Source organism: Tiliqua scincoides, chromosome 1 (assembly GCF_035046505.1).
Source record: "Tiliqua scincoides isolate rTilSci1 chromosome 1, rTilSci1.hap2, whole genome shotgun sequence".
Lineage (NCBI taxonomy): Eukaryota > Metazoa > Chordata > Lepidosauria > Squamata > Scincidae > Tiliqua > Tiliqua scincoides.
Genome location: NC_089821.1, coordinates 119625227 through 119650521, shown reverse-complemented (window position 1 = coordinate 119650521; position 25295 = coordinate 119625227). Strand labels below are relative to the sequence as shown.

The 25295-nt window shown below is 42.8% G+C and overlaps 1 protein-coding gene across 2 annotated transcripts in view; it reads left to right on the top strand.

Annotated features, from left to right (window-relative positions):
• The window catches only part of HECW2 (HECT, C2 and WW domain containing E3 ubiquitin protein ligase 2), a 184680-nt gene that overhangs the window by 5908 nt on the left and 153477 nt on the right, over positions 1-25295 (top strand). The window lies entirely within an intron of this gene.

Here is a 25295-nt window from a genome sequence, read left to right as displayed (position 1 = left end):
ATGGATGGAACTCCCACCTCAACCATAATGAAACATAAATAGGATTTATAATCTAGCCATGCCACTTTATACTAGACCTTGCCTGTGCACCATAATTATCTTTAAACACAGACACACATACACACACACCCTTTAACTAGGTCTAGCATTGCTTCCTGATTGAAATTCAAAGTTATGTTTCTTTTTTTTAATAATACAGTGTGAATAATTAAAATTCAATGGCAAACACATAGCATAGTCTTTGATCTGTCTTGACAAAATTCTGAAATATTTGGTGCTTACCATAAAGAACTTTTGCTTTGTAAAAAAAGAAGAAGAAGAAAGACTGCAATCTATGACTGCTTTTATTTTTCAAAGCAGATCTGAACCGAAGACATTTCTGTTTGTTTTTAATTGACTGGAAAAAATATCATCTCCACCATACCTATTAAGAAGCTTATTGACTACTGATAGTGGCAATTGCCTTCCAGGCACTAAGGAACACTGCCAACTTATTTGAAAAGAAATATAACAAATTTCATAATAAGTGTTTGGTAAGATTTAATTTTGGGATAATAGTTAAAACACAGGAAGTCAATCAACCTTTTGCAAAAATTTATATCTTTTAATGTTAAATGTGCACAGTGAAAATACTCAGCATTTAAAACAACTTACATGCAGCACTGTGGGAATGATATAGGATGAGTTTTGAAATCCAGAAATTAGGTAACATGAAGCTTGATTCCATGCATGTTTTCTTAGAAGAAAACCCCACTGAATTCATTGGCGTTTATTCCCAAGTAAACATATAGCCTTAATCTGCAAATCACGCTATCAGGTAGTTGAAAGCAATTTCCCTCTTTTAATCACATTCACCATTCACATGCATTAAAAAAAATTAAATATCTGAAAACCCAAGGTCACCAATTGAGCTTCATTTATGAGAGGGATAATATAAACCTACTTATCTTGATGCTGCCATAGATAACGTTATGTAATAGAATTATCAGAAAGTTAGCATCTTGTGAACTATATTTCTGGAGCTGAAGAAACTAGAGTGCCCAAGTGCTTCCCTAGTCTTACTCATCAATAGATTAGAGTTGATTAGAGTTTAGATTAAACTAGTGTTTCCCAAACTCCCACAAGGAAGTTGGGAGCACTTTCAGTATGTGTGGAGGAGGGGGATCACAGGATCACACTGCTGCAGATGGGGTTTTCAACTTACCTAAGGGGGTGCTGGCCTCCTAGGGGTGCGGGGAGCTTTGTAGGGACTTCTTCAGGGCTTCCCAAGCCTCTGTAACCGTAAAAAACACTTGAGAAGGGAGAAGGTAAGACTACTGGGTTTCTCTTTGGACACCTTAGTTATGCTTCCAGAGCCAGAAGTGTTCAGATAGCTGACCAAAGGACAATGGGATTTGGAAATATAAAGCAGAGCAGACCTTGGAAGCAGTAGAGTGAAGGGTTTGGAACTCAATATCAAGGAGTCTTTGGTTCATCTATCTCCCTATTTGTCCTTCTTAATGGATGCAAGTTAGCGCCAAATGGTTTCTTGCTCCAGATTTAATGTAACTCCTTCCCAAGTTTCTCTGGGAACATACCACAAGGTTCCATTCCTTTGGTGCCCTTGTAACTCGGACACTATGGAAACCTTAGCCCACAGTTGCTTTTATTGTGTAATTCATGCGAATTCTCGGGCCACCTATGTGGATCCAGCTCTAGAGGGCAAATTAGGGTTCTGGGACATAGAGAAATTGCTTTTTCTCCTCAGTGATGCCCGCCCCCCCCAAAGTCATTGAGTGAGCAGCAAAATTTGTTCTGTTAGTAGACCAGATGTTCTGGGCCATACTTCAGGAAATTGTCTGTTTCTATGATTAACACCTTCTGGTGAGAGTAGTTTGTTAGTATGCCCATAAAGTTTGATTTGATTTGATTTGAACTCCTCCAGGGGAGTTGGGAACCAGGTAAGTGTTTGTGTGGGCGGGGAGGGGGGCAGCAATGACGCTGCAGTGATCGCATTGCCACCGCTACCAAGGGTTTTTTGTTTTTTTTACTTACCTGGGGGGCAATGCTGGCCTCCAGCAGGGTACAGAAGGCTTGCAGCCCCTCACTGCTGTAAAAAGTCCTTATCTCCTATCAAAAGGCGCTTCTGGTTTTCATGCAAAAATCAAATTATCAAATCAAATCAAGTACCACCGGTGATAAGAGTACACTGGTTGAGAAATGCTACTGTAAAAGTTGGATTGGCTCACTTGCTTAAAACATTTTATGTTGAACTTTCATCAAGACTTGATCTAAAGCAGGCATACTATCTTTTATTGACTTGGGTTACCAGTAGAATGTATCACTTCTGTAGGTACAGAATCAATTTACCATTGTTTGAATAGGAATATTTGGAGGAGAAGGAAGAATCAATTTTGTACCTCTTTCTTATGTCAGTGTCAGACCGCTCCCTATACATGCAATGCTATTGACCTCTTCTTGCTCCCTCACTGCCTCCAGAATGTGGGGTGGTAAATTGGGGATCTTTAGATAAATCATAATGACCAGATAGATAGATAGACAGACAGACAGACAGACAGACAGACAGATGACCAAAGAAAGGTGGTATATAAAATACCTGTATAAATAGATAGGGATGTGGGATTGCTGACCTTTGGATGCCCCTATTGCACCAATTGCAATAGGTGTAGCTGCTCCCTATTGTGCTTCCTACTGTTCATTTGCAGATAGCTGGATTGTACCCTTCATTTGTCACATTATATCCCATCTCAAGTTATCATCATTGCACTCTTGGGACTGGTTCAGATACACATGCCCTTCACTTTATTTTTCTATGCCTGATTACTCTGTGCTTGCTGACTGGAAGCTTGTATTAGGAGGGAAGCTTACTCTGAAAGTCAGAGTAAGTATAAGATTTGCTTTTGTATCTCTGCTGCAGTGTTGCCCTTGCTTTTACCATTGCCATTATTGTATTTTATTGTAATTGTATGCATTTGTAGAGTGTATTTGTGGACTCACAAACATAACTCCTGAGTCCCAATGGGTGAAACCTTCAAGTTCAGTTGAGAAGGAGGAACATGTGCTTGAAAGACTGTTTCTTCAGCGTGGAGGGAGGAGACTGGTAGGAAGAGCAAAAGGCAGGGAGACATAAATGCAGGAAAATACCCTGGCTATTGATAAGCCCTAATCTTTAGCCCTGGCAATCAGCTGTTTTGCTGTTGGACTTGAGGGTCCAAACCTATCCAAATTTTCATGCAGATGCAACCATGGCAATGGGGCATATGCTGCATCCTGCAGTAGGGGGACAGTCATGGAGGCCTCCTCAAGGTAAGGGAATGTTTGTTCTCTTACCCCAGGGCTGCATTGCAGTTGCATCAGTGCTGCAAAACTGGATACGATTAGACCCTTAGGGCCCAATCCTATCCAATTTTCCAGTGCTGGTGTAGTTGTGCCAGTGGGTGTGTGCTGCATCCTGTGGTGGAGGGGCAGTCACTGGGGTCTTCTTAAGGTATGGGAGCATTTGTTCCCATACCATGGGGCAGCATTGTGGCTATACCAGAGCTGGAAAGTTGGATAGGATTGGGCCCTTAGTTGGCAAATATACTGTTTATTTGTGCAGTCTCACTGTGGGCTAAACATCATCTTATTTAAGGGGCCAGATCTACAAGACTAAGGGAATATCCCTGGCTCACAGATCAGAACATGTGAACTGACTCAGTTGAAAAGCATTATGTTTTGAAGTCATGCAAGGTCATGAGGTCATGAAATGCCTATCCTTGATGTATGTTTAGGAATAGCTCATATTCACATATCCATCATCATGATATGCAAATGCATGCAGAATTAGCCCTGGTAATCTTCCCTTAGATACCTCACCTGTATTGTACCCATATCCATGGGTATGGAATATTTCTATGCTTCTTGTATACAAATGCATCTTTGAAGAATGCACCACTTCAGGAGAAAAAAACCTGCTTTTTACAGTAAAGAAATAAGTTTCTTTAACACTGTTAAAGATAAGTTTGTTAAACACTGTTTTAGTGTACGCTGCCCCCTCCCCAAGTTTAGATTTCAAAATCTGTATTCCTCTTCATTTAGGCCAGGGGTCTCCAAACCCTGGCCCAGGGGCCAGATGCGAGCCTCTCTCCGGCCCGCGGCCAGCCTCTAGCCCCCTGTAAACCTCTGGCCTACTTGACTGAAAACGACCAGAGTTGTACTCCTGTCATGTCTGGAGGGTGTTCTGAGGGCCTAAAAACATCACTTCCAGGTTTTTCTGAAAAATTATAATTTTTTGTGCCCTCTGAAGGCCTTAGAAGGCCTTCCAGGGGTCAGGGTGGCCTCCCCAGCCCTCAGAACATGCTTTGAATGTTTCCTGTGATGTGCTGGTTCTGAGATATTTACTCCTACATATTTAAGTAAGCTGGGGGAATGGAAGTTCATTTAAGTGTGTGCTTTATTTCTGTTGGTGCTTGGAGAAATCTTGGAAATTTGAGCCCATTCATTCATTTTTTCATTCATCTAAGTTTCATCTTAATGTATTAAATTTTATATTTCAAATTAATTTTTTTTCTCAACACCATGCCAGATTGGTTGAAAAGTGTAAGGAATTCTCAAGAAATTTCTACAACTCTTTCACTAATTTCTCTTCTCTCTGCAATTTGTGTGAAATGAGTAATCATCTTTTTCATGTCTTTTGCTTTGGGGAAAACTATTTGATATTTGCTTGAGCTGTGAATATTGAAAGGGGATGAAACAATAGCAAATTGTCCAGTCACTTTAAGTTCAACTGGTTGGGGATTTGTGGTTTTGCAAGGTGTTGTGGTTTTGCACAGCTCCTTGACTGTGACATTATCGGACACAGGAAATTAATATGGCCATTGAACAGAACTGTGTAGGTTTAGATTAGGTGTGCACACTATAATGTGTGACAGTCAGGGAAGGGGCTACAATCAGCCTATTTGTGATCCCAGGAGAATTCTAACCAGCTGTTGTTTGCAGCCCTTTGCTGTCCCTTTGTGAGAGCATCTACAGGCTCGAGAGGCCCATCAACAGTGAGGCTGGGAAAGGGGAATGCCTATGTTAGGTTCATATTTCTCCTTTCTAGTTTCAGAGGAGCATGGTGGAATCAGCAACAGTTTTTTTCCAGGCTGTTGCAGCCATGCTGCATGGCCCACCTGCCTCTAACATTTCCTCGGTATGTGAGTTACTGGGAGGCTAAAAGCTCCCTACGCTGCCGCTGAAATCAGCCAATAGTAGTAGCTATAAAATGACAAACTAGAGGAATAGGATGCAGTCAGAAATGGAGAAAAGAGTTTAAAAGAAGAAAAGAGTAATGGAGATGAGAGCACAGAGAGAGCAGTATTGAACATATGGGGGGGGGGAGAACTTTCATAAATGATCTGCAGTCAATATGAGCAATGATGCTCAATCCTATGGTGCCCGGAACATGGGGCTGCTGCAAGCATTGAAAATGGCTGTCAGGGCACGCTGAGCGCTAACCAGGCAGTGCTGGCGGCATCTCAGGAGAAGGGAACTTTTGTCCCTTTTCTCTGGGTAAGGCGAATAGCCCACAGTGGCATTACTTGATTACGGCAACTCTTGGGTCACCGTAGAATCAAGAGCCTCCATGTTGGGCGGCGGACCTGACATAGAGGCTCAGGATCCAGTGGAGCAGAGCTCCATAGGTTCTGCCTCCCTCCTGGCTCTCTCCCTCCCCCTAGCACACCTCCACTCCCCCCTCCCTTCGCCTCCCCCTCCTCTGGAACGCCTCCTGCCCATCTCCCCCCCCCCCATGTTTCTGCTCACCTTTTCGCTGCCCGGTGGTCCGCATGACCGACGAGCCCAGGAGCACTGGTGATCCACTGTGCTAGCCCAGCGCTGGGTGGCGATGGGTGGCGATGGGTGGCGATGGATAGCACTGGCGCTGAGGGCCACGAACAGCACATTTGCAACACTCACTGCTGGCAGAGCGCCAAGCGGTGCAAGCTCAGGATTTGGCTCTAAGTTTGTAGATGACTTCAAATTATTCAGGATTGTAAAAATCCAAGCAGACTGTGGAAAGGTTCGAAAGGGTCTTTCAAAACTGGATGAAAGGGCAACAAAATGCAAATGAAATGCAATGAATGGTGACAGGAATGTTGCAGTCCCAAGCTGATAAGTCATTTACTCATGGGGGGGGGGGGAACACAATGGTGAGAATTTTTGGATATTTGAATTTGCTGGATTTTGGATATTTGAATTTGCTGAATTTACTGGATTCTTGAATTCGGGGGATGCCTGTATTACCAACACATTAAAAAAAATGAAATTAGCTTTTACCCAATGTTTAGCTATATGGCGGAAATCATTTAATTAGATGATTCAGCAGATTGATATTAAGATGCTATTTTTTCCATATTTAGATCAATAATTTAGATTCAGTCTATAATTATTAGTGCTATGAAATTGCTGCCTTCAGTGATTATAAAATTTTGATATGTTGTACATAATTTAGCACAGAGCCTAGTAAAAGCTAAATATTAATTTGATCTTGTAGGCCTTCTCAAATATAATAAAATTGATTATGTTTCTCATGGGACTTCTTGTGAGGTCTAAATAAAAAAAAAATTACTCCTTTTCAGATTCTGTGCTCAATTTCTTCCTCTTTAGTTGTTCCAATAAGAAACAGTTGGCTTTCACTTATCTGGAGAGTTTCAGAATTCATGATGTGTCAAATTTCCAGTCTTTCCCAAAGTATAGTTGGCTTATGTTTCTACATCTTTTGTCCATCATAAGACTCAAGGCAGCATATGTGAAGTTCCCAGGTAGGCACCCATCCAGGTACTGACCAGACCCATATTTGCTTAGCTTCAGGAATGTGGCTGTATCATGTGCCCTGAGACCATTTTCCAGAAGACGTGTAAGTCACTGTAAGGATTTATTGGTGTTAGGGAGGTATTTGCCAGCAACTTTATAAGGGGCTAGGCTTCTGTGGCTCTCTGGGCTGAGCTCTTACTGCAATCTGCTGCATCTTTTCTTTGCTTCTATCTACCAGCATAGAACCATTGCTACTGTTTCTGGTCACTATAATAATAATAATTAGGAGGTCTGGTCGAGAGGTTAGAGCCTCCGTTAGCCCGAAGATAACATCGGAAGGTCGCCAGTTCGAGGCTACCGGTAGCTCCGTGAATGGAGAGACCTTGAAGCAGCTGACAAGTCGAGCTGAGTTATTCCACCTGCTCTCTGGTGTGAGTGAAGAAGCGTCTTTGGCTGCCTTTCATGTGAGAGATGAAGGAGCTGCTTGTCAGCCTGTGTGGGAGGCAACTGGAAGCCAGAAGTGAGACCAGACCAGGAAGATCCATCTGAAATGTTGTTGGTTCTTGAAAGATAGAACCTTTCTGTGATTGTAAAAATCCCCTCAGGGATTTAGAAAAAGCCTGCCTATGTAAACCGTCTTGAATAAAGTCAGAGGAGTAATCTGATGACCAGAATGGCAGTATATAAATACCCAGTTATTATTATTATTAGTAGTATTAGTATGAGTATTATTAGCAGTATTTATATACCACTTTTCAATGGAAAGTTCACAAGTTTACAGAGAAAACCAAACAAACAACTAATGGCTCCCTGTCCCAAAATGGTTCACAATCTAAAAGGATGCAAAAGAACAGCAACAGACAGCCACTAGAAAAGACACTGCTGGGGTGAGGAGGGCCGGTTACTCTCCCTCCGCTAAATAAGAGTACCCACTTAAAAAGTGCCTCTTACCCAGTTAGCAGAGGTTTGACTCCTTTTTTTTTTTTGCCTTTCTAAAGACAAATAATAAAATTAGAGGATGCAATCTGATTGTAGGAGGCTCAGGTTTAATTTATAAAATGCTACTCTAAGCTACTGAATTTGATGTACTGTATATTAACATTTGAGTCACACAATTTATACTTGCATTAAAATAATTTGCAAGATGGGTTCCATGGCCACTGTAACTTGATTCAGTTGTTATGGTTGCAGGATCCTTCCCACACATTTATTTTTCTTCTTTTGTCTCATATACACAAATAAGGGTTGTGGGATTGTGCTTTACTCTCTTATGAATACAGGAAAGCTTTTATGAAATGCTGTTTCACTTTGTGCTCTGAAAACTGTTAAGTGTGGGCTTATCAGCTGAACTGCTGATGGAAGCAGTTATACAATGCGAGGGTCTGTTTGAAAAAAAAAAAGAAAGTTTCTCACACATGAAGAAATACATAAGAAGCAGGTTAGGACTGGGAACTGGAATGTATCAAACAAAGTAGTCAAACACTGGCTTCTCTTAATGCAAAGTTGTTGGTTAAATTGCTGTTGGTGGCTAATGAGGTCCATGAGCTGTGTTCGAATTTGTTTTGTTTTTATAATGACATTTGGGCTATAAAGGTGGTGCCTCGGTATCCTCAAGGGATCCGTTCTTGGACCCTTGTGGATACCAAAAAATGCAAATAATTAAGTGGTTTTGGCACCTCTGGCTGTGGCCTCTGTGCGTTTCAGAATGACCCCGGAGTGGAAAAAACCGTGACTTCAAGCCCTTGGAGGGCTTCCCTGGACCTCAGAATGCCTTATAAGGGCAAAAAAGTAACTTCTGGTTTCCCAAGGGAAACTGGAAGTCACTGTTTTTGCATTCCAGGGTCATTCTGAAGCCCATAAAAGTCATGGGTGGTCACATATGGTCTTGGGGGCTTCAGAAAACCCTCAGAGGTGACTGGAGCACAGCTTGGGCCGAGTCTGGCCCAGGTCTTTTGCACATTTTAACTGTAAATTATGAGAAAGCACCTTTGTTTTGTGCTCTGTCCAAGGAAATTGTGCTATTTCTAAAGTCTGAAACTTCTAGAAAAGATTTTGCTACCTTTCTATCTATCTTAATTCCCTCTCGCCCCCCATCCATAGCAAATGTCAGTGACAAATCTACTACTATAAATAGTTTTTGAATGGCTAGTTTCTGCTGTTCATTGATACTTTATAAATAGCAAGTTATCAGATCCTTTGAGCAGCGTGTGATTTTTTGTGTGTGCCTACTTGTAGATAGAAAAGAGAGGCTACCCTTGACTTTTGCTGATTTCACATAGGAATCTTGAGGATAACAGTGTGATGCTTGGAGATGCAAGATAGGCTTATTGCCAAGAGAGCATCTCAATTTCCCAGCATGGCGAGAATAATCTTTGGCTGCCTTAAGAATATGCTTTGACAAGTGGAACTGTGAAGTATTTACTGGAAAAGAAAGATGTGTGACGAAAAGACCAGTTGGGATCTAAAAGATCCTTGTGGTTTTCTGTCACAAAATGGTATTTCTCTTATTTCACTGAAAGTTCCTTTGGCGTCAAGTGGAATTGAGTTCTGAGGATGTTTCTTCCTGTTCAGCCCAACACAGTCCTTCTACTCCCTATAGGTCCAGCATCTACACACTGCCTTCTACTGTTGAGGATATTCTCTGGTGCCATGAGGGAAGAATGCATATGCAATTAGTTTGAGAAGGCAAGGATTGTTCCATCCCCCCTTTTTTTAAATGTTCAAGGGTGGGGAGTGTATACCATCAGTTGACACCCTCTCTTAGCCTGCCTTCTCCCCTCCCCCATTTAGGTGTATGTGTGTAGAGTTCCAGCTGTAAAAAATGTTTGATGGCAAGTGAAAGCCTGCAATAACACATTGTGGTTAGCATGGAGTTAACTCCATGCAATTGCAAGAATAAAAAGTGGTATCTATCTAATTTGCTTGGCTAAACAAAACCAAATATGAATACTACTTTTCCTCTTGGAAGCAGGAAGAAGCCAATATATAATTATTGTTTATTCTTTCCTATTGGATGTTCTCTAGAGTCTCTGCTAGACCAGGGATGTCAGGCTTAAGGCCCAGGAGCCGTATGTGGCCCTCTAAAACTTTTCATTTGGCCCTTGAGCTCTCAGCTGCTGAGCAGTACTGAGGTGGTGCTGCTGAGCAGTGCTGATGTGGCACTGCTGAAAGGGCGACCTGCATGATAATTGGGCTCTCCCTTACCTTGAAATATGATCAAGATTTGCATATTTTCTCTTTTTTGCAGCTAATGAGTTCCTAAGTGAGAAAAACATGCTTATTTCTGGTTATGACCTGTTTAATGACATCACTTCCTGCTGAATGACATCATTTCCAGCCCTCAGTGGGCATCATGAATGCTATTTGGCCCGCTGTATGAAAAGAGTTTGACACCCCTGTGCTAGATCCTCATGGGTATATGTTGGGAAGGAAGGAGGGGCACAGACATGTTATTTCCATATGTATTGAATAACAAGCCTGGCAGAACAGGGATTTTAAAATGTTGAAATGACTAATTCTGACTATCATACTCTGTGAATGAAGTACCGTACAAGTGGATAAGTTAACTTAAGAACTGGAGGTATCCAAGATGGTGAACATTAACATGTTGTCATCTCAAATATTTTTGCTTTAAGCTAAGAAAAAGTTCTGCTCCAGTAACTTTGAAATTGAATGTATGTGTATTACTCATTGCCACCCCATCCCAAAAAAGCTTGGGTGTATCCCTCCGGGTTCCTCCTTAGCAATATATTTTGTGGTCTGTTAGAAACAGCATGATGTTTTGGTGCCAAGTTAAAAATATTCAGTCTGCAGTGCAGTTCAGATTGGTGACTGTGACTAAAGATAAGAACAGTTGGCTCTCTTTTCTGCTTGACCTTGAAAGCACTTTGTTTTGATAGGAAGCTGAAAATTAACCCTTGGACTTTATCCAGAATTAAGTCCATTAAAGACACACATTTTTTTTTTACTTGTTTATAGTTGGTGCAATTTGGTAAAATTTTATTCCATAATTTAAACTGGAAAGTCACTTTATAACTACTTTGGTTCTATTTCTATTTTGACTTTGGATACTTCCAGTAGTCAACCTTTAGATTTGTGTTTCACCACCCATTGCCTCTCCATACAAGTTAGTAACAAAAATAAAATGATCTAAGGTGCTATTTATGCCCTACTTAATGCCTTCCTGAAGTTGACTCTATAAATACTTAATTATTGGATAATTACTATTTGATTCTTTTACTGTTCAGGCATTTATCCATAGTTCTGTGAGAACTGCAGGTGAAACTAGATGTTGTTCTTGATAAGGAACAGCTGCCAAAGACAGTCGAGTGTCAATTTCTCCACGTTTCAGTGGCAGACCTCCAGTTCATTTGATGGGACAAATGCCCCAGGTGTGTAGCATGTTTAGGACCCCACGGAAGCCTCTCTGAGCTCCCGATGGGGTTGGAAACTGTGACTCAAGTTTGCCAGAAGCACAGTTTAAAGTGTCGGGGAACCTTCAGGAGGCTTCCCTGATGTGTCCTGGAGTTGTGCGAGTCACCGTGTGCTCCAGGTGGGGGGGGGGTTAGCACATGGGGGTGCTGGAACCCCACGGGGAGGTTGCCATTGTGAACATTTGGCCTGGGGAATGGGGCTGGGGAGGTCTAAATGACTAAACCATTGAACATAAGAACAGCTCCACTGGATCAGGCCATAGGCCCATCTAGTCCAGCTTCCTGTATCTCACAGTGGCCCACCAAATGCCCCAGGGAGCACACCAGATAACAAGAGACCTGCATCCTGGTGCCCTCCCTTGCATCTGGCATTCTGACTTAGCCCATTTCTAAAATCAGGAGGTTGTGCATACACATCATGGCTTGTAACCCATAATGGATTTTTCCTCCAGAAACTTGTCCAATCCCCTTTTAAAGGCATCCAGGCCAGATGCCATCACCACATCCTGCGGCAAGGTGTTCCACAGACTGACCACACGCTGAGTAAAGAAATATTTTCTTTTGTCTGTCCTAATCCTCCCAACACTCAATTTTAGTGGATGTCCCCTGGTTCTGGTGTTATGTGAGGGTGTTAAGAGCATCTCTCTATCCACTTTATCCTTCCCATGCATAAGTTTGTATGTCTCAATCATGTCCCCCCTCAGGCATCTCTTTTCTAGGCTGAAGAGGCCCAAACGCCATAGCCTTTCCTCATAAGGAAGATGCTCCAGCCCTGTAATCATCTTAGTCGCTCTCTTTTGTACCTTTTCCATTTCCACTATGTCCTTTTTGAGATGTGGTGACCAGAACTGGACACAACACTCCAGGTGTGGCCTTACCATCGATTTGTACAATGGCATTATAATATTAGCCGTTTTGTTCTCAATACCTTTTCTAATGATCCCAAGCATAGAATTGGCCTTCTTTACTGCCGCCGCACATTGGGTTGACACTTCCATTGACTGGTCCACCACCACCCCAAGATCTCTCTCCTGATCTGTCACAGACAGCTCAGAACCCATTAGCCTATATGTGAGGTTTTGAATTTTTGCCCCAATGTGCATGACTTTACACTTACTTACATTGAAACGCATCTGCCATTTTGCTGCCCATTCTGCCAGTTTGGAGAGATCCTTCTGGAGCTCCTCACAATCACTTCTGGTCTTCACCACTCGGAAAAGTTTGGTGTCATCTGCAAACTTAGCCACCTCACTGCTCAACCTGTCTCCAGGTCATTTATGAAGAGGTTGAAAAGCACCGGTCCCAGGACAGATCCTTGGGGCACACTGCTTTTCATCTCTCTCCATTGTGAAAATTGCCCATTGACACCCACTCTCTGTTTCGTGGTCTTCAACCAGTTCTCAGTCCAGGAGAGGACCTGCCCTCTAATTCCCTGACTGTGGAGTTTTTTCTGTATCCTTTGGTGAGGGACCATGTCGAACGCCCTCTGAAAGTCCAGATATATAATGTCCACGGGTTCTCCTGCATCCACATGCCTGTTGACCTTTTCAAAGAATTCTTAAAGGTTTGTGAGGCAAGACTTACCCTTACATTGACTAAACCATTGGTGTGCTGAGGATGTAGGCCAGGGTTTGATGCAGTTGGGATAGGTTGTTTCTCTTTGGTTGGGAAAGAGGTTTGAAGGGAGGTGAATAATAACATGGGGATGATCTGTAGTGGATGTTTGTGCATCTGTGGGTGGATTGCAAGGTACCTGTAGAGGCTGTGTTCTGTAAGTCTGAGGGTAGGAGCTATATTACTTGGTCTTATTTCTGATTAGATAAAAAAAGGGAATCTCTTGTCTCGAAGAAGCTTGGCACTTTTGTTTCATTTACTGTATCACTGCATCTGATCCTTCCTGGATACAGTTGGAGATGTGATGAAGTCACTTGGAGTGTGGGGTAATGATAAGATGAGTTACATCAGGGGTGACTAAACTTTTTGCTAGAGGGCCACATTATCTCTCTGACACTGTGTCGGGGGCCGGGATAAAAGAATTAATTTACATTTCAAATTTGAATAAATTTACATAAATAAATATATTAGAGATGGAACTTATATGAATGAATGAAGGTCTCTCAATAGCTCAAGCTTGCACAAAGCAAGGCTGGCCTTTCCTTTGCTGCCGCTGCTAAATCACAGACATGAAACAGCAATCAGTGGAGGGAGCCCTCAGCCTGCAGCTCACAGGAGAGGTCAAACAGTCGCCCTCAGGCTGAGAGCAGTTGTGTCGGGCCAGCACAGACTCCAGCAAATCTTCGGAGGGTCAGAGTCTCGTTGGAGACTGGGGGCTCCCTGTGGGCCAGATTGGGGGTCCCTCAGGGCCGCAAATGGACCCCGTGCCAAGGTTTGGGCACTCCTAATTTACATTGTAGTTGAACATCTGAAATTACCTTTCTTTAAATCTGTTCAGTGCCATCTATGTGGAAATAGCTATTTCACTGTAAAGAGTGTGAAACTCCACTGTTATTGGCTTTTCCAAGTCAATGGCTGTCTATCATTTTTTGAAGGAAATTCCATCCAAACTTTGGCACACTGTAAATGTAATCAATACACATTTATGACTAATGCCATAGTCATTACTGATGTCAGGAAGCATATATTAGAATTAAAAGCAGTGACTTGTCTTAGTGCCAGTTCACACGGCATGGTGGTATTGTTCTGTGTTATTGTTCTGCCACTTCAAAGTGTGCATGTTTGAGAGTGCCTTTACTTCAAAATCTTCTTCATGCAAAAATCTTTGCAAGTTGTCTGATAATATATACAATTATTCCTCTCTGAGGACTTAGTTAAGGATAATTAGGTATGCTTTTTCACTGAAATTTTTGTAAATCATTTGGGCATGCGTACAAAAGTGATGTACAATTGAAAACTGTTGTAGTGTAGTTCTTTTGGAGTGTGAGCTGTAAGAATGTCTAAAAGGAAAAATTTTGGACACTCTGTATCTTTACAGGTGGAGCCTATTTATCTGCATTAGTTCTGTTCCATGACTCGGAGCAATTAACAAAAAACGCGTTGTGCTGAATTCCATAGAGTTACGCAAACACACTGCAGCCTGACACTTCTGGATGGAAGGAAACTAAGGCAGCTGTTATCAATTCCCTTCCCTCCGCTCTGCTCTGCTCTGCTCCATACTCAGCCCTCCTGTTGCCAGCTGTCCTGCTTCTTTCACAGTTGGAATGGTGAGCTTGCTTGGGAAGCCTCATCCTCTGTGTCCCAGGTGGCCTCCCAACAGCGCTGCAGGTTCTCCTCCTCCTCCTCTTTGCTGTTGCCGCCCCTGCAGCCCTCCCTGGGTTCCAGCATTCTGGGACTTATAGTCCGGCTCTCTGCTCACCCTCACCTGGCTCTCCAAGGCTTCCCAAGGCTTGCTTGGGAAGGCTTCCTGGAGCAGGAGAGCCTGCATCATCTGGGGAGGGGAATTCGGCAAACACTCCTTGAGTTTTTTAAAGCAATCCCCTCTCCTCCCCCTCCTGAGCCCTCCCCGTTGCAGGCTGCCCAGCTTCTTTCACAGTTGGAATGCTGAGCTTTTAAGAGTCCAGCCCTATGCGTTTCTACTGAGAAGTAAGCCCCATTCCAGTCAATGGGGCTTATTCCCAGGAAAGTGTGGAGAGGATTGTAGGCTAAATCTCATGCTTTGCTTGGTGGGAAGGCTTGCTTGTGTCGTGATTGCCTGCACTATGGGGGGGGGGGAGAATTCGGCAAACACTCCCTGGTTTTTTAAAGCAATCCCCTCTGTTGCTACCACACCTGCTCCTGTGTGGTGTGTGTGTGAGAGAGAGAGAGAGAGAGCAAGCTCCACCTCCACCTCCACCTCGCTGCACATGTTCTGGTTACACAGGGTTTTCTGCTCCCCCTCTTCAGCCTCGATTGACTCAGGGGCTCCAGGAATGTTACTGTTCCTTTGCAAGGGGAACCTCTTCCATGGCTCCAGGGCTGTTCCCTGCCTGGGCGAGGCAGAGCCTTTTTGCAGTTTTTTGGGCTGCCTGGAAACGGATCAAGACACCAGCCAGCGAAGGGCAAAGGAGGCAAAGGTGTGTGTGTCTTTCAGTACCCCCACCCCAATTGAGTTGAGACAAATATGCAGATAAAAAAATCTGTGGATAAATAGGCTGTACCTGTACTACCCACCTTCTTCCTCCCTCTGCCCATCCCTGCCCCTAGTAATCTCTTCCATAAAATGTCAAGGTGTTTTATTCCTTTAGTTAAAAAAGATTTGTGGTTGTATAGGGATTAACAAGTGCTTTGGCTAATCCTGTACGTTGACAAAAAGGGGGGGGGGAACCAGGGCATTTTTGAGAAATCAACAGTATGTGAATGGGAGTCTTTGCTTAACAGCTGATTTTAAACACTTGCAAATTATCAGTAGTTTGCATGTATTCATTAAAGATGCACACAGGCCTCATTTGAAGTATGTGTTTTGATTGTCTAAAGTTCATTCAAATTAAACTGACTCAAAACAAGTGTGCTCTATGTTATATTTCACTTGGATCCAGATTGCTGAGAGTCCTGGGGCAAAGACCTGCACTGAACTCATTCATTGCAACTTGATGGTACATTGGGGACTGCTATTGGTACTGAAGGCTCAGGAGTCAGCCAGGTTAGGTGCTCCCTTTAATCAAGGGGAAATCAAGTGGGGCACTACCATTAGGGGTAGACCAAATGGGGCATTGGTTGAGGGCCCAAGCCCATCAGAAGGCCCAACTGGCCACATTGACCCCCTAAACCAGGGGTATCAAACTCATTTCATACAGCGGGCCGAATAGCATTCATGATGCTTGCTGAGGGCCAGAGGTGATGTCATTAGGCAGGAAGTGATGTCATTAAACAGGTCACAACCAAAAATAAGAACTTTTTTCTCACTTAGAAACTCATTAGCTGCAAATGGCAGAAGAGAAAATATGCAAATCTTGATCATATTTCAAGATATGGCAGAGCCAAATGTTCATGTGGGCTGCTCTTTTAGCAGTAACGCCTTGGCACTGCTCAGCAACTGAGAGCCTGATGGCCAGATTAAAAGCTTCTGTGGGCCACATCCGGCCCCCAGGCCTTATGTTTGACACCCCTGTCCTAAACCATCAGTGCAGTGGTGGTGCCTAGTGCACTCTTAGTGGGCAGGGGATGCCATGGGAGGTGCAGTGAATAGATTTGACCCAAGGCCCCTGCAACCTGGTGCCAGCATTGTATCTGATATGTGTGGGTTTTTATGTAGTGCCCAACCCTGATGCCATCCCTTCCTGGAAATAAAGAGTACTTTATTTAGATTACCATTTCAGACATGTTCAGCATTTGTAAGATAAAAGGAATGGCATTTACATTGGTTCTTTAATGATGTATGATAGTACTTAGTTGGCATGGAATACCTGATTTTTTTTTTTCAAAATTATCTCATTTTATTTACAAGACTCTGTAAAAAGTATACTGAGCTCCCTTTTCATGAACTTGCAGTGTTAAAGTTCAGAATTATGGCTCATACTTCATTTTCCCTAGGTAAATAGGTTTAACTCTATTAAGTTTACAACCTGTGCGGTTTAACAGCAAGAAGGTAGGAAATTGGATTTTGGTGTTTTTTTCCTTGTTAGAAGGCATTTAAAGGTGGACCCCAATATCAGTGGTGAGTCAAATTAGTGGATACTGAGGTCTCATCTGTAGTCTGCTTTGATAATACTTAGTAAACTGTATGCATGAAAACAATTTCTAGATCATTCATTTTGGGGTGTGTGTGATATTTTCTGGGGTGATAGAGCCTAAAAAAGAAAAGATAAACGTTTCCATGTGAAGTACGCCCTTACCTTCAAAACTCTACTACACGTTGTTGTAGGCTGTTCTCCATGGATGTATGACTAGATGCCAAGTTACTAGATTTATCATAAAATACATTTGAAAAACAGAAATTAACAGCCCACTTCTAATTGGGCTTTACAACAACAGAACTGTGGTTCTGCTGATGTAAATGGCTATATCAGTGGTTCTCAAACTCTCTGGGAGAGTTTGAGAGCCACTAAGTTCTTGCGTGGGCGGGAGGGGGGAGTCAGCAGGGGCGGGGGAAGGCAGCGGTGCGATCCCCAGGATCCCGCCGCTCAGGGGGGCTGCAGGGGCTTGGGTACACGTACCCAAGCCCCTGCAGCCTCCCGGGGGTACAGGGAGCCCGGCGCAACCTGCAGCAGGGCTCCCTGCAGCAGTGAAAGTGGATGCAGGGCAATCGTGCCCCACCTCCGCTAGGAAGTGGAGTGTGATCACTCCGCATCCACTTTCACTGCTGCGGGGAGCCCTGCTGCAGGTTGCGCCGGGCTCCCTGCAGCCCCCCTGAGTGGCGCGATCCTGGGGATTGCGCCGCTACCTCCTCCCTATCTCCAGGCTGTCCCCGCCCCTTAAGGGAGCAGGGGCCAGGGCCTGCAGGCTGGGGTGTTGTGAAGTCCCAGTTTGAAAAGCCCTGGGCTATATGGATGTAAATGGCTGCATGGTCATTATGGAACTGCCACCACAAACGGTGGTGTTGGGGGCCCACTGCCACAGCTGGCTATGTGTGGGACTTCAGGTAAGCCAGCCCAAGGGGGTAGGCAATAGGAAGAATGGGGATGGGAGGGGAAGGAATGCAGTAGTGTTTACGTGGGAAGGGGTGAGTGGAAGAAGGAAGGAGGGAGGGAGGTGATGGTTCCTGGTGGCACAGGTGTGTGCCAGGATCCTATCCCTGTTCCTCTTGCCTTCCCTCTTCTTTCTTCTCCCCAGTTATTAGCCAGCAAAATGACTAGCACAGATCAAAGAAAGTCCCATGGGGCAGTGGAGACTTACCCTGAGGTAAGGGAACGTTTGTTCCCTTATGTTGAGGCTGTGTCCTGAACTGCTGCACCCCCTCCCCCCGCAGGATGCAGCACACACTCCACTGGCACAGGTGAATTGGCAGGGGAGGGATTTAGTTAGGATTGGGCTGTGTAAATATTTGATTTCATAATGGGTCTGGTTGAACTTATTATAGAGTGGCTATAACTCAAACAGATTTGTTGTGTGGCTATAGGTTTTTTCTGAGGCATGGTAGAAATGGAAGTGAAGCCCACTTTGTGTGTAAGACAGCCAAGGAAGAACCTTCTGAGCTCAGCCTGGTCTTGGACAAGAAAAGAAGTGGCATTTTGAGTAATGATTCACTAAAGAACTGTAATTGTCTCATAACATATTAGCAGTAGCTCTTTTCAGGTTTTTATTCTGGGTAGAATGAATGTGAGAAAGGAGTGGTGACATCATGGTGTCAGGCTATGCACTTGACATCTGTGCATCTATTAAAATGCACACGTTCATTCCTTAGAATGAATAGAACTTCTAACACACATAATGTGGAGAGTCTGTTGAACTGCTCTGATGAAAGCCTGAGGTCAGTGGGAAGAGCCAACCATCACAATGCTGCCCCCTCACCAAGGCACATTCCTCCTACTCTGGATAAACACTTGAAAAGGGTTATACTGTACTTAGGATTGAGCTACACTGTGTGCAAAAGTGTAACAAGCCCTGGTGTTTTCCTTTTGTTTTCAAAATAGCAAACTGGGGGTGGATAGCATGAAATGGGGTAGAACTATAGTGTGTGTGTGGGGGGGGGGGAAGGGAACTTTAGATCTTTATTGCTACTATGGTTCCTTATACCTAAAGCTGTGCACTACATGGAGCCACAGTGCTCATGCTTATGCATTTGCACAAGCACTGCAGTCAAGAAGCATCCATTCTCCCCCCCCCATGTGAAAGGGGCTGTACCTAAGAATAATAATTCTAGTGCACAATTGTAAATTCTAACAATGTTTTAAAAAGACATTCCTAAAATCTCCCCAACAAGCAATATAGATACCCTGATACCAAAGTGTTGGTTTTCTTGTTAACAGATTTTTTTTAGGGAAAAAAGGAGTTTGTGAACCAGTCACTGCTAAGCAGGCCAGCAGTATATTGCCAAAAGAAACAGAGGTTTGTTTTTTTCAATATGTGGAATTACTGCTTTCACAACTGAGCACCAAAGTCTGGCTGTATTCATTTTGTGATGTATGATTTTGTTCCTTCAGAAATCATGAACTGGAAAAATATGTGACTCTGCTACTTATCAATGTAGTTTCCCTTTCCTTTTGTCAGGAGAAATCTGTTCCATACCACTCCGTTTATGTATTATTTAACCAGAAAAATATATATGACTACACTACTCTTCTGCAAAATGTTTCACATCCACTGAGGCTTCTGAGTATGCTGTTGCTAATAATTTATTTCTTACTCACTAATGCAGACTTATGAATGATTTACTAGCCACAGCGGGAGGAGGTTGCATAATTTAAGAACAAGGCAGAGTAAGGATTTCATTCCACAATGGGCACTAGACCCCAATACATGAAAGAACATTGTTACGGGATTGAACCATTTTCTGTGGTCAGAAAATAAATTTGAGAATGTATTAATCTAGATGGCAAATGGGAAATGATGCTAAAGATCAGGCATGCTATCTTGAATGTGCATCTCTTAAGAGAGAATGGTAAGATAGTAGAATGGTACCATTGGGAATTGTAGATAGTAGACCCTTGGAAATTAGTGCAAACAAATGATGCTGTAATACTGAAGAATATTATAACAAAATTGTTCTATAATTAAGCCAAGATTACCTAGGCTCTGTTTTTGCTAACTACCGTATGTCTTTAGAGATTTTAACCTCACGGAAGCCCACTAATACTGGATACCCTCTGTCTGTATTGTATTTGGCTAATGCCATTGTAGCAAATAAATGTGTCAGCAAACCAATGTTTCACAGTATATTTACCAAGTTGTTGGTGAGTACCTTATTGATTCTTCTTACTGGAGTTTACCTGAACAATTTTCATAGTTGAAAATGGAATTTTACATAGTGGTGCAGTTGTAATTTCCTCCAGTCTTTTTGTACTCTTTGCTTCCTCCCATAGATAAGAAAGCATTGTGGCAGAGAGAATTTTTTGTTTTGTTTTGCTACTCTGTAACTATCCTGCCATGAACAGCGTAACAGAATGGAATTAAATTACTACTGATTTCTTCTGGCTTCATGAACTGTTCTTTTGCACTACAAAATGAAGCTCTTTAGTGTTGTCTGTTGATACCAAGAAATGGAAAGGAGTTGTCTTGAGAGACACAGAACAAATTAGAACATATTTTCCAGCATGGTGGAAAACACTGTCCTAGTCCTGACTTCCATTATTTATGTGGGGGTGGTGGTGGTATAAAAATAGAACCTTCCAGTTGCTCAGAGAAAACCCTTCCACAAGTACAAATGTAGATATATAGGCTCTGTTGTGTTCTCCATGGAGCTTGGAAGTCATGACAGTGCACAATCCTGCTTCCCCCCTCTCCATGCACATTGAAAAATGTTTGAAAAGAACTATTGTAGGATTACTACTGGAAAATTCAGCAGTGGAGGTTCAGATACTGTAGTGAAATTAACCCTGTGAGGTGAAACATCCTCCCAAAGAAGAATAGTAAGGAGAATCTTCGTTGATGTTTCCTTCTCATACAGATGTAGTATTATCTGTGTTCATTGTGAGGGGGTTCATAAGGTGAATATTATTGTGTTTTTTGTTTTTTTTTTAGCATAATGCATACATTGGGAGATGAATTACTGGGAACTTTGCTATTTAGTGGTATGTCAAACCCCTCTGTTGAAGTGGGAGTTGCAAGGGTTGGTGATGGAATGTAGATTGTCATTAGGAAGTCACTCTTCCATGTCAGCCATGGGGATAGTAAGACTGGACTTAAAATGCAACAATTGCAAATGAAGGACAGAGTCTTACTGAAACCAAGTAAGGACTCAACTCTATCCAACTTTCTAGTGCTGATGCAAGTGTAATGCAGCCCCAAGGTAAGAGAACAAATGTTCTCTGACCTCGAAGAGGCCTCCGTAACTGCCCCCCCCACTGTAGGAGTGAGCGTATCTCACTAGCATGGCTGCATCAGCACTGGAAAGTTGGATAGAATTGGGCCCCAAAGGACTGAAGTAATTAAGTTCTCAGCATTTTCCAGCCAGGACTACTGGTTTTACCACCCTGATCCGATAGTGCTGACTATGTAGGATTCAGAAAAAAATAGTATGTCGGCTAAAAATATATCTCAGTATTAAATTACAAGAGAAGTAGAATTAGGATGGGGTTTTTTGTTGTTGTTTAAGGGCACATGGGAACATAGCGACCTGGTTAGGGTGATTGGTAAATCATAGTAAGGGTGGGTGAATAAGCCTGCCCTTTCTTCAGGCTTGTGTATCCCCTCTTCTTTCCTCCTGTTTCATGCGCTAAAGGAAGCAGGGCTGGCTCAGTGAAGCAGCTGCCTTAAATGGCAGATTGGCAGGAAATGCCCCAGGCCCGCCACCCAACTTCCACTGGCTGCCTCCATCTCACTTGCTCCCTTTACCCAGCCCAACGTGGCCATGTACCCGCTGTTGCATCTCTTCCCTCTCACTACCAGCATTTGCAAAAAGCAGACAAAAGTGGTAGAGAAGTGTGCTCCTCCTTCCCATGCAACATCTACTCCCTTTTTGAATTGCAAAAGTAGGAATGGAGAAAGAAGGAGGTGTCAGCAGAGGTGGAGGTGATGTGAAGAGCCAGGACGATGCTGTGATTTGGGAGTTGAACTTGGAAGATTCAGGTTCAGATACCCACTCAGCCATGAGCCTTCCAGGGTGACCTTGGGCCAGTCACCTTCTCTCAGTCTCACCTACTTGACAGGGTTGTATTGAGGACAAAAAAGGAGGGAAGAAACCATGTATACCATCCTGATCTCTTTGGAAGTACGATGGTATAAAAATGTGAAAATAGGGTAGGCTGTGTGCACACATCAAGAGCCAACAATAACTCTCTGAGCTGCCTCAGGCATGTGGGGGGAAGGGTCTTGGTTTGACTGTGAGATTGTCAGTGTCTGCTTTTGAACTAGCCACAGATTCCTGTTACATCTGAACTCTGGGAAATGTGGTTTGTTAAAACTGTGGTTTGTTAAAACAAATCATGATAACAAACCATCATTTGATTGAACCAGGCTGGTCTATGACTTCCCTCCTCCAGGGATTTGCTTTAAGGCACCGTTTTATGTCAGCTTCTCTAAGTGGAAAAAGTACTGCTACGTAGTTCTTTGATTTCAATTAATTCTAGAGCTAATTTTCTCTGAATTTTTCCCAAGGGAGGATTGTAGTTTGATGTTTATCAATTTGAGTGTGTTGGTCTTGCAGAAGCTGATAACACTTTTGTTCTGTAATTATACAGGCACGGCAGTGCCTGTATTATTAATGTGACGTGAACAAAAGCATTCAGTTGCTATAAGCCTTGAATGTTCTGTCAGTCATAAAATCTGAATTTGCACTAATGCCTGAAATTTGGCAGGTGCTAACAATTCATCAGGTGTATTTCAAGCAAGGAACTGGGGATACCTCACATGTTGAATTTCTACCTGGATGCATTCCTTCTCTGCTAGATATGGTCGAAAGGCTAAAACATAATGTCAGTGCATAGAACTTGATTTGTAAAGCCAGATAATAGTATATGAGATTGTATATCATCTGTACTCTAACGTGGTACAGAAATTAAGATGAACACTTTAATTCCAATTTCCCTTACTTTTTGGGAAAGAAAGGAAAATTATAAACACCTTCAAAATTATAGAGGGAGATAGAAAAGAGGAGGAAAAACAATGAAATGGATAGGTTTAAGCACAATGGTTTATTTCTTCTTTATTTCAATCTTTTGCTTAGAAGTTTCCTAGCAAATTGTCTTATGTTGCAGTTATTACATATTACAAAATACTGGAAACAAATTCTGCTTTCCTAATTTTTATTATGTTTCTTACAATTGTAAACACACTTTCTTCAAGTGAATTCATGCAAAGGAGTGGAGATTATTTCTGAGCAAGCGTGTCAAGGATTGCAGCCTTTGTACTGCTTCACATATCCAAGCATGTTTTATCATGGGAAATGAACCTGCCATGAATCCCATAAAGGCACTTGTGGATATATGCAGTTTTTCGCTTCACAGTGTAATACTGTGAAGACATAAACAGATCAAGAATTAGATAATTTACAATTACCATTCGTCTCTTGAATTTTCATGGAAATGGGACGATGAAGAGGGCCATCTGAGGAGGGAAGAAGATCAGTGGGTGAGTGACCAACCTCTGAATTGCTATATACAGAACCAAAAGTCTGTGTACAGGTTGCTGTATACAGAACCAGAAAAGCATATGTTTGTTCTTCACTGTGTTTTTTTCTACTGTGTGGAAATTGGCAAGGGAAAGGTAATTATGAGTACAGTATTCTTTTATATATTATTTTTAAAAGGATGGAGAAACCACATTGGTAAATGTGGTTACAATATACAGGTAGCTGGGGAAATCTGTTAGGGAAGTTGTGTCACCACAAATGAAATGGCAAAAGGGAGAACAGCACAACTCCACCAGATAAAAAAGAGGAGGTGGAGGGGAGGAAAGATTGGCATACATGCGTTACTAAAGAATGTTTTTTTTTTCTTTGTCAGGGCTTAGGCTACTGCTCTGACCTTGCTTACTTGAGAGTAAACTCTACTGAACTCAGTGGAACTTTTTGATAAAAGCGCTTGGGATTCAGTTTTAAGATTGGTAAATGCTTACAATCAGTGTTAACATAATGGGGGATGGCAAGTGACCCAAATTATTGGGTTCATTGTGGGCTGTTGGTGGAAAGCAAGCAATTAGAACACATTTTTATGCATTCTGATGCAGATTTTTGTAGTCTATGTATGTATGTATGTATGTATGTATGTATGTATGTATGTATGTATGTATGTATGTATTTAAAAAAATGTGTCCTGCTTTCAACATAGATGAAAATGATTAATAGTAATTCCCATCAGATAAATGGATCCAAATAAAACACAAAAATATAACTAAGCAGCACTGCAGGCATAATAGAAGTAAATATTGCACCATAAAACTCAAAACCAATGAAATGGTACGCAAAAATTGTCAAAATCGTATGCAACAATTGTAGAAAATCAGTTAAACTCAAATGCTTTTTAAAAAGTCAGGTCTTAGCCTGATAACTTAAGGTACGCAGTGTGAGGCTTCATCTGAACCTTTTTGGGAGGTTGACACCAATCTCCAAAAGGCTTTGCTTCCTTTTGTTATGGGGATGTCAATGAAAGCTGAGAGTTTACTGCTTTATTTCTAAAATATAAAAGGCACGAATCTGTGGTTAAATCATTTCCCCTTACCCAGTGCCTAAGAGAGAGGGGTAAAGGAGATAATTTGTACCTGGGCCCAGGGTCAAAAAGGGGCCCTGGAGCCAAAGGAGGGGGCCCAGAAAGTTCCTGGGTTCTTACATTTTCCAATCTCACCCAGACTCACTGTTCATGTGAAATGCTGGGGGCATTACTGTGGGCACCTGTCAGTGACTAGTACCACAAACCACACACACCAGGCCCAGGAATGCATACATTCCTTAAGCCATTTCTGCCCAACATTACATATGTGCTCTGACCAGCAGGAGAAACTAATAATAGGGGAAATTATATTATAGGTGATTACAGGTTATTATTGGTGATTATAGGGACAGTCCATGGCAAAAAGTTGCCTGAACATACTTCCCAATTCTGCTGCCCATCCCGTCACCCCTACCAACACATTATGCCCCTGAAGCACACATGCACTCACACGCACGTGATGCATCTCCCCAAGCATGCACCATTGATGGTGTGTCTGATGTCCCTAACTTCTTACTGTGCTCCAGGAGAGCATGCAAGGAGGGTGAGGAGAGCTTGTCTTAGAAGAAGCAGTGAACATGGAGAGAGAAGGTGGTGGCAAGTCATCACTGTCAACACTGAACACTGGCCCATCTCAAGCTTCAATACCACCACCTCCTCCAACAACCAGCTCCACAATGGAGGGAGTAAGCACTCCCTATCCTCTTTTGTGCTAGTGTGCAAGAAGGAGATATGGGCAGCCACTCACCAGGTGGTGGGGAGGCATGGGGTATTGAGCCCTTCCCCACCAGCTTGCTGCCTTCCCCAGCCTGAGGCAAAGTTTCCTACTCATTTCATGGTTGAGCTGGTGCTG